The sequence below is a fragment of the Tachysurus vachellii genome, chromosome 5 (genome assembly GCF_030014155.1).
Source record: "Tachysurus vachellii isolate PV-2020 chromosome 5, HZAU_Pvac_v1, whole genome shotgun sequence".
NCBI lineage: Eukaryota > Metazoa > Chordata > Actinopteri > Siluriformes > Bagridae > Tachysurus > Tachysurus vachellii.
In genome coordinates this window covers 25,578,679-25,589,186 of record NC_083464.1, presented here as the reverse complement: position 1 = coordinate 25,589,186, position 10,508 = coordinate 25,578,679, and the positions used below count along the sequence as shown (strand labels likewise).

The following is a 10,508-nucleotide window of genomic DNA, read 5'->3' as shown; positions in this document are numbered from 1 at the left end:
TCTGTTGACTTACAGTCAACATAAATCTCATCGTAACACTGCTATTATTATACTTCTAGTATTTACTAGAAGATTTCAAAAAAATATATTTTAAATTAATTTATTTATAATTTTAAGAGTTTTTTGCAAATTTGCAAATACACAATTATTCAGCTGCCTCCGTTTCCATCTTTGGTTGCAGATGAGCAATGAACTAAGTTCATTTCAAGATTTTTTATTACATTTTAAAGACTTTGAAGAGCAAACGTTATCTCCACCTTATTCTGAATCTAACAGACAATGATGGACTAAGTAGATGAAGCTCATTCTCAAACATTTCCTTGCAGAAACTCGTTTTTCTCTTGTATTGATGTAGTAATGGGGAGACAACAAATATTGATAGTGTCAGTCAACTGGTGTATTTAGTACTATTCTGCACACCCTGGGCTTAAATAGATAAAAAAAATTCCTTGAGGAGATCAATAAAATTTTCTAATACTGTTATTTATTAGTGCCCTTATTTCAGGAGTGGAGAAGTTCTACAAATATTGTATACTCCTTAATTCTCTCTCTCTCTCTCTCTCTCTCTCTCTCTCTCTCTCTCTCTCTCACACACACACACACACACACACACATGTAAGAACGTGCCAGAGATAAACACAAACCTGTTTATATGTTTATTCATACATGTTTATGCACTTAATTTTGTTCACAAGAAATTCATATGCATATTCTCTAACAGAGTAAAAATTTAGAAACCTTAACCAGCTATAAACTAAATATATAAAGAGCCTTCACTCTAATTTAAGATCTAATCTAGAAAGCTCTATCACTAAGTCATGTTACACACATTAATCTATAAATATACAATAATTAACATTATCTTTAATGTTTAAAATTATAAATACAATTCTAACACAATTCAAACACATCTAAAATAATTTAAATATATTTTCTTAGCATAGACACATTTGACAGTAACCAGGAGAATGATTTTCCTTTTGAGGTAAAGTCATCTTTTTGATATCATTTTGGAGACTTAATAGAGATTCTCACATGGTTCATTTACACATTAGTTTAGACATTTGTCAAGTTTCATTCATTAGGAGAAAAAATTTGAGATAAAAATGAGACAAAGTCTAAGAAGTGAAAACAGAGGAAAACCATTGGATTGGATTGTAACCTAAATCCCCTAAACACAACACAAACAATGTACACTTTGTATACAGCATACAATCATTGTCTAAATGAGAGAAAAGACTTTGAGATTTGTAATGAATTTGAGTAAATATGTAATGAATATGAGTCAGTGTTGGAGTACTTATTTTAAGTTAACATGCGTATTGTAAGTCCTGAAATTTTCTTGAAAAAAATGACAAAAACATCAACAAACTCAGGTGTGACAGACTTTGTATGTATGCGCAGAACCTGTCTTTGATAGCAAACAGTGGCCTTATAGTCTTTAGTTAAAACTATGACTTCTAGCTCATTCAGAACCAAACTGAAGATAAATTTGGTGAGTGGACACCCAGGCTTCAACAGTCTGAGTTCAGAAGATTCTTGTTCTTTAGAGAGCAAGTAATCCAGCATGTTTAACTCCAGTGTGAGGTCAGAAAAGTTCTTGAGCTTTGTCTCAAGGAAAGACCACTTGATTTTCTGTGGGCCTGTCTCAAATGTCACAGTGAAATATGGTTCAAGATTTCTCTCTATCTTTCTCTTGAAAGAAGGGGAAATGGACTCACTGAGACGCTTTGCTAAAATCTGTGAGAATTTCAAATCCTTTACATTAAAGGTGCAGATGTCTCCTACATCTTTTTTCTTTATCAGTGTATTGTATTCAGTTTTTAAGGTTTCAAACTGTTGACAGAGATGCTTTTCATAGTGATTCACATCATTATCAAGTGAGTGCTCTCCTACTTTTGGGAGGATTGTTTTAGGTCTGCGCTGAACTGTAAGTTCTAGTATAAGAGGATAATGATCAGAAAGTCTCTGTACTTCAGCTTCATTGTTCGCTACATTAATATTAGCCACTCGTCCCATTTTGTGATCTGGAAGGAAAAACATGTCTATCCTGGAGTAACTATCATTCTGACGTCGTGTAAAGCCCTCATCAGTAGGGCGCTTGTATGACCAGATGTCTCTGAGATTAAGAGAAACTGTAAAATCTTCTAAAAAAGCTGAACACCTTGGTGGACACTTTGCTTCAGAATTTAATCTCCGATCAAAGCAGGGATGGAAAACTGTGTTGAAATCACCTCCAATCACTAGCATGCGTTCAGCTGTTTCCATCAAATACTCTTTCAGTCTATCTAAGACATTTCTGTCTGCTTTATGATTGTACACATTAACCAGTGTGTATAGTTCACCATATATTTTACAGAAGAGCACAATGTAACCTCCACTATAATCCTCATCATGACATATGTACTCAAATGGTACACTGTCTCTTATCAGTATAGCGACTCCTTTGCTGCGAGAGCTGTGCACAGTGAAGTAGGATCTCCAGCCTGGAACATCTTCCAAGATTTGGTAATTGTTTGTCCCAACATGTGTCTCTTGTATAAAGGCAACATCAGCTTGAAGGTTGCTAAGGCTGTTCAACAATTTTGAGAACTTTTGTGGTGACCTAGTGGTATCTTTAATACCATTTGTGTTCCAGGAGACAAAACGGAGACTTGATTGTGTCATTATTAATGAACTGCTGTAAATAAAATACACATACAATTATTATTAAACACAATCTCTCTCTCTCTCTCTCTCTCTCTCTCTCTCTCTCTCTCTCTCTCTCTCTCTCTCTCTCTACCTTCTCCTTTTTTTCTGTAATTGTGTTTTGTGCAAGAAACTAATCGAGCAATCTTAGATATGAAACTCAAAATTAATACAACATTATACAGATTTCTGCTTGCAATGTCCTTATTACTGATTGAACTTTTGTAAAAGTAAAATACACAAAATAAAACACAATTATATGTTGTATATTTCTGGTCTGTGTTGTATGTTTAAATTATCCTCAATCCTAAAAAAAAAAAAAATCACCAAATAACTATATTATACAGATGTATTAGACAGATTACCTTGTTGGAAATGTACTTTGGGCTCAGCAGTCAGCTGGTGGTACAAATGTAAGAAATAAAGAAGTACATATTTAAGCACTTATGAAAAACGGCTTCAGTTAAGTCTTCATATTATACATACTATTGTACATAGTGGAAATATTGTGCAAAACATAATCAGAACATTTGTTTGGTAAGACTTTTTATGGCACAAAATTCTATAAAGGAATATAGTTTGCGATTGCATTTATTTTTTTTTTGCTAATGTTTCAGCTTAAAATAAAAGAGCACACTTGTGATTTGTCAAAAATCAAATAACACAATATCAGGATGACTTAACCCTTGTATGTTGTTCGTATTTTTGTTACTCAGTATGAGGTTCAGACACACAACTCATTAATCATCTTGGGTTTGGCCAGATTAGTGTTTAATTAGGCTAATGTTGGTGCTTTTATTCATTAGTGTGCTGCTTTGATTGCAACCATTAAAGATTTTACTGACTATCATGCAATAATGAAAAAGTTTAGATTTGTATTTTTTTTTGTTACTTTTGAGAATTAAGGTTCATGTAGTTCCTTTAAATCTAGCTTGATTAAACTGTACTTCTAAAACAAGACAGTTGCTAGTTAAATTTATTTAAGAATAATCCTTGATACTGTGCAAATCTTACTCAAACTATGCTTAGATAAATTTACTAAAAATTTGCACATGGAAAAGTTTTCCCACCATTTAAGAAATGTTACACTAGATGTAATTGTGTGTAATAGTAGGTCCTTTATGATAACTAAAGCTACTGTGACAAAGCAAAGCAAATGATGTTATGTTGCTTTGGAAATAAAAATGAATAAAGGATGATTCAATGTTTTTAATAATATTAGAATTTTAATAAAATACTAACACAAATTTGAACACATGTAATGTGCACTAATTAAAACAACAATTTAAAACTAAAATCATAATCTGAGAAAAAACTTATCATTCAAAAAAATACATATGAACATACTCATACATTTACTTAAACTGCCATCAATGCATTTATTGTTATTGTGTTAGACTTCTGCTTTTAGGTAAAACAATATATAATAAAATAATGATGTCATATCATCTAAGAAAGTTTGAAAATATGGTGTATAAAAACTTACCTTGTTCACTCGGCTGGTTGCAGAAGTGAAGTCCCACGATTTGGAAACTTGTAAACTTTACAGGGAAAAAACACAAAAACATCCAAAGTATTGAAAATATCTCGTTTCTAAAGTTTAAAACAAAAGGTGCTTATTATAGGATGAAAGAGATTTTTCCTCCTTCTTAGGATGCAAGAGAAATGAAAGTGAAAAACAGAAAGCAGATGGATGTAAATGTAGACGTTTGTGCATACATTTGAATGAGCACATCTCTATTTCCATATCATTTAACTCTCTTAAGACCTAAGCTTGCTCAGATTCAGATAGTTACTGCATAGTTAATAGTAACACAGTAGAATAGTGCAAGACAATGTATGTTAGCTGAACCTTCCTGCAGGTTCTTGCTGTTATTTGAGTTTTCATGCATTCTTGTACTTTCAGATCTTGCCTTGACTTCCAAATATCCCCTTAAGTATCATTTTGATCAGTGAAAATTGTGAAGCATTTAAAGCATTTGATTTCTTTTTATAGCCTTTCACTGCTTTCAGTTAGCTTCATATTTAAATCCTCAGTCAGCTGTTTAAAGAAGCATCGGGTGACAACAGATAAAGAAGTATTGAGACTTCATAACAGAGGTGTATCTTTAGAGCCCTTGTGTGTGTGTATAGGTGGGAAGGAGGAGTCAGGTGACTAATATATCCCAAAACCTCTTCATTGCCTCTCCACACACTCGTGAAAGTCACAGTGTGTAAACATTAAACATTTGTGTATGATAATATAATCCATAATTAACAATAATGAATTTTTTGGTTCATGAAACAAAACGTTAGTGTGCATTAACATTTAAATTAAATGATTGTAATATATATATCATAAGGGTGAAACACACCCTTTGTGTAGTGTGATGTAATCTCTATGAGTCTTACCTAAAAACAGACAACTTGAAGCCAATGTTTTGTTCTGTTGCTGGTTGATCACGTTTCAAGTATAGCCACCGTTAAATAAAAATGACCCATGTAAGTTAATGGTTTTGCTTAGGAACTTTCCCCTGACAAGTACATTAATATTCTATTATCTGTCTATACTGTTATATTCATTGTAGATATTTATTTTACCATATAGTTAACAATAGCATATAATAAAAAACGTGTAAACTATTTTTGAGCCTCTGTAAATTTAAAATAATTTAATTGATTTAATGTTTCTCTCTATTGTGTGCTGTTGTATTTTTAAAATCAAAGAAAGCTCATTATTTAAAATGTCACCGAAACAAACTAAAATATGAAAAATGCAAAAAAAGTATATAAATGAAAATTAATTACACATAAATGTCCAGTTCATGTACCAGAGCCTTCGATAATCCCTTAATACCCTGTGTTCTTATATTTCTTTTTTAAAGAATTATTACAATGTTATTATGCAGTTTAAATATTTAGGAACTTACCTTATGTCCTCAGATGCTGGCAGAAATAAAGAAGTGTTTCAGAATCAAATCACATACATCACAGGCATTTTGTAACTCTTGGTTAAATTTCTGTAGTGATTTCTTCATGTAATCTATGGCAACAAAACAGACTTTTGGCTTTTCATTGCATTTCAAGAAAAAAGAAAAAACTGCTGAATGTAAGCATAGACATACATTTGACTTAAACCTGAGCTTGTCTAGTAATATGTGTTTGTTTAAATGAGAAAAACTTGATTTTTAGAAGTAAAAATATTACCGACTAACATTATTTCTATTTGCTATTTTCTATTTTTGCTATTTCATAATGTGTTCCATAGTTATAACAGTAACTTTAATTTGTTTTCCTATAACAGTACATTCCAATGTCAGTTATGCTGTTTATATATAATATTACTGAAACATAACTACATCTTTCTGTCTGCATATGTTAGTATAAGTATTTTATAAATATAATTATGCGTACACTGTAGCTAATTTATTTCCTTTTTGTATCAATATTACATATTAATGTTATTATGTAGAACTTACCTTGTGCACCCAGCAAAAATGAAGAAATGAAATAGATGAGGAATCAGATTAGTCATGCAATTTACAGGAACTCTCAAAAAAGTGGTATTTTACATCAGAAAAGCAAATCACAGGTGCTGTAATTATTTGGTACAATGCTGGTCCATAGGATTTACAGCAAAGTGATTGTGCTATGTAACTTCATTTAAAGCACAAAGCAAAAGACAGAGGGAAACAAAAACGCAGCTTGATGCACACATCTTTGTGAGCCATTTGCATGAGGACTTGCCTATTTCCGCCATTGTACATGTATTTTTTTTTAACCCTTTTTGACTTAAACCTGAGCCTGCTTTGGAATATGTGTTTCTAAATGTGTTTTAATAATTGAAAACTTGTTTTCAAATCTAGCAGGAACATGCAGAATAAATATGTTAACATGTTAAATGCAGAAAGTAGAATAAATGCTACTAGAAGTCTTATGTGCGCTATATGCACAAATTTGTGCTTGCTTTGAGCTCCGTATGTAAAGTTCAAGTTTAGGCAAAAATATATTTTTGCTTGATCACATTCAATTCTGTTGCCTATTTCCGCCGTTGTCCATGTATTTTTTTTAACCCTTTAAGATCTAAACCTAAGCCTGCTAGGGAATATGTGTTTATAAACACAAAACAGTAATAAAATTGTTATTAAAAGAAAAAAATATTTATTTGCAAATCTAGCAAGAATATGCAACATATTAAATACAGAAAGTCGAATAAATGCTACTGGAAATCTCATGTGTGCTATATGTACATATACAGTATGTGCTTGTTTTTATGAGCTTCATATGTAAAGTTCAAGTTTAGAAGGCAAAAATATAGCTTTGCTTGTTTACATTTAATTCTCTTGCACTTGACCTCAAAGCAGCTGCTGCTTATAGCATGTGAAACATAAACACAGTCTGATGCAAATGTCCAAAATCAGTTTCCTTATCTTGTTAGTCTTTGCTTAAAACTCCCAACCTGATTCTCAATACAGATAGTCAAACATCCTTAGCCAAGCCTACATACATTTGCAAAGACATGAATAAGAAATGTCGTCAGCCTGCTTATGCATAGTCAAATCTAACCTATGTGAAATAGAAACTCTGGATTCACTGGAAATGGAAAATGGTGTTTAACACTCCTCTGGTCCACAGAGTACCTGAAGTTATAATAAATGTGTATAAGGTTTAGTTACTGGTGTACATTTATTATGCCCCTTGTAATTGTTTTATGAAACAATCATTTGACCAAATTTAACCTTTTTTCCAAAATGTATATATTATTTAAATGCAATTTAAAGGCACACACCCATATCCATATACACTTTAACCCCCCAGTGTGCAAACCAAAGCTACACCTATGCCTATTTTCAAAAGCCTGCATTCATTCATTCATCTTTTTTACCTAGTAAAATCTAACATAGGTGAAAATGCATTTCTAAATGTCTTTTCTTGGTAATGATGAAATGTGTTGTGGAAATAGTAATGCTGATATTTTCAACTGTATTTATTTATTTTTAATTTCTATTTATTATTTTTCCAGTTGATGAATTACTATAGATCTTAGAATCAGTACTACATTTCTATGACAAAAAGAAAAACTGTAGTAGATTTATAAATTGTGTCAGTAATTTATTTAAGCTTAAAGTGAACTAAACCTGCTCACCTAACCTTAACTAAAATGTTTCTCAGAGCATGTTTGGTTTCATTCTAATCCCTATTTCATGGTAAACATCATAATATCATAAATATCATAAAGATTTATGAAATTGACAGTATATAGTTTTATATTGTACAATGCTTACACTTTAACATACTGAGACTACTTGTTGTGTTTTGGTGTTTGTTCCCACCAACTCCATCTCAAGTACCAAACGAACATACAGTATGTTTGGGGGAGGGGGGTTTCAGGCGATCGTTATCTAGATTGTGTCACTTCTATTCAGTATTATGGTCATAAGACACATCAAATTAGGCTCAGGGGTATAAAAAAAGTATGTATTGTAAATTACATTGAATGTCAGCAATGTGGGGAAAAAAACAGACCCAAATGCAGGATAGGATGAAATAAACTAAATTTATTAACTAAAAAACATGAAACGGGGACGAAGACATGACCTGACATGACACAAGATGACAGACGACAACAGAAGATTTCTATGGCAGCACGGCACGGTTAAATACCATAAACAATTAACACATGACGAACAGGTGTGCAGAGATGGGGAGAAGTAAACAAGGGCGGGGCAGACACGTGACAAAGACACGGCTCCTGACGCATCAATCCCTTATCAAACTATATCCGAGGGGACCCCGATCCGGACAAGATCCAGAAGGGGGGAGCAAGGCACACGGCGGGGCGAGGCAGATGGGGGGAGCAAGGCACATGGTGAGGCAGGTGGAGGATCAAGGCACACTGCGGCGCAGCCAGAGAGGGCCGAGTGACGTCCACAGCCGAGCTGAAGGGCTGAGTGACGTCCACAGCCCCACGATGCACGAAACACCGTGGCCAGACCCACGTCCAGAAACCCAGAAAGGGGGGGAGGTCAGGAAAAAAATCATCCGCCACAGAGCAAAAAATCACAAAAATATCCATGGGGGAAAACACAAGCCTGCAACACCCCCCATGGACAGGAAGTGGGGCGGTGTCCTCCACCGAAAAACAGGAAGTGAAGCGACGTCCCCCACCGGACAGGTGCGGGGCAATGTCGCAGGATACCGAAAAACAAAACAAAACTCGGGCTGGTGACATCGACCGCAAGCAGGAAGTGAGGCGGGAAATTGGAAGCGGAGCGGCGTCCCTCACCGAAACAAACGCGAACCAATGTCACACACACAAAAAAAAAACAACAGTCCAGGAAAAAAAATACTCCCACAATAAGCCGGTCCAGGCTGATGCTATCCTGCTGGGTCTTAAAGTGGCGGAATCCTTCTGTCAGCGATGCGGGGTAAAAACAGACGCAAATGCAGGATAGGATAAAATAAACTGAATTTATTAACTTAAAAAACACGAAACAGGGACAAAGACACAACACCCAAAGACATGACCAGACATGACACGAGACAACAGATGACAAAAGAAGACAAGGATTTCGTGCTGCCATAGGCAACGCCTCACGGTTAAATACTATGAACAATTAACACATGAGGAACAGGTGTGCAGAGATGGGGAGGAGTAAACAAGGGTGGGGCAGACACGTGACAAAGAACAAAAACATAAGCACGTGGCCAAAGTCCGAGCTGGATCATGATATTAAAGGTTTATCATCATGTATCCCAAGGCCCATACCATTTGAGACACTTTAGATCATGTATCTTAGGGCCTTTACCATCAGGTGCTTTTAAATTCTTTTACCATCTATGCATCTTACAGTATGTATGTGATGTAGTACTCTAAGGTTGTAAGTTATCTTCACTTTTTATTTTCTGTATACATTGTATTTATATTTGTATTAAATAAAGCAGGTAATTGATTAACTTTAATTGTTACTTAATAGTTAAATAAATACCTCTCACAAGTATAATGTAATGACATTACAGACTCCTCCGAGTTAATCATATACATATTTCTTAATTAGGATAAAAAATCTGTTGACCTAGTTAACATAAGTCTCATTGTAACACTGCTATTATTATATTTCTAGTATTGACTAGAAGAGTTAAAAAATTATCTTATAGAATCAGATCATTATTTACAAATACATAATCATTCAGCTGCCTCCGTTTCCATCTTTGGTCATAGATGAGCAGAAGAACTAAGTTAATTTCAAGATTTAAATTTTTTTGTTCATTTTAAAGACTTTGAAGAGCAAACGTTATCTCCACCTTATTCTGAATCTGATAGACAATGATGTATTAAATTGATGGAGCTTATACATAAACATTTCCTTGCAGAAACTCGTCTTTCTCTTGTAGTGATGTAGTAATGAGGAGACAACAAATATGGATAGTGTCAGTCAAGTGGGCGTATTTAGTACTATTCTGCACACCCTGGGCTTAAATAGTTACAAATTCCCTGAGGAGATCAATAAAATATTCTGATACTGTTATTTATTAGTACACTTATATTAGGAGTGGAGAAGTTCTATATTGTATACTCCTTAATTCTCTCTCTCTCTCTCTCTCTCTCTCTCTCTCTCTCTCTCTCTCTCTCTCTCTCTCTCTCTCTCACACACACACACACACGTAAGAACTTGCCAGAGATAAACACAAACATGTTTATATGTTTATTCATACATGTTTATGCACTTAATTTTGTTCACAAGAAATTGATGTGCATATTCTCTTATAGAGTAAAACATTTAGAAACCTTAACCAGCTATAAACTAAATATATAAAGAGCCTTCACTGTAATTTAAGAT

At 33.9% G+C, this 10,508-nt stretch overlaps 1 long non-coding RNA gene across 1 annotated transcript; it reads right to left on the bottom strand.

Annotated features, from left to right (window-relative positions):
- Window positions 1-2,252: 2,252 nt before the first annotated feature.
- Window positions 2,253-6,916, bottom strand: LOC132846181 (uncharacterized). Its single transcript, XR_009648473.1, has 4 exons — window positions 5,598-6,916; window positions 4,175-4,229; window positions 3,054-3,087; window positions 2,253-2,680 (listed from the first exon to the last, which is right to left on the bottom strand). It is a non-coding gene; the product is annotated as an uncharacterized LOC132846181 (long non-coding RNA).
- Between the last annotated feature and the right edge of the window lie 3,592 nt (window positions 6,917-10,508).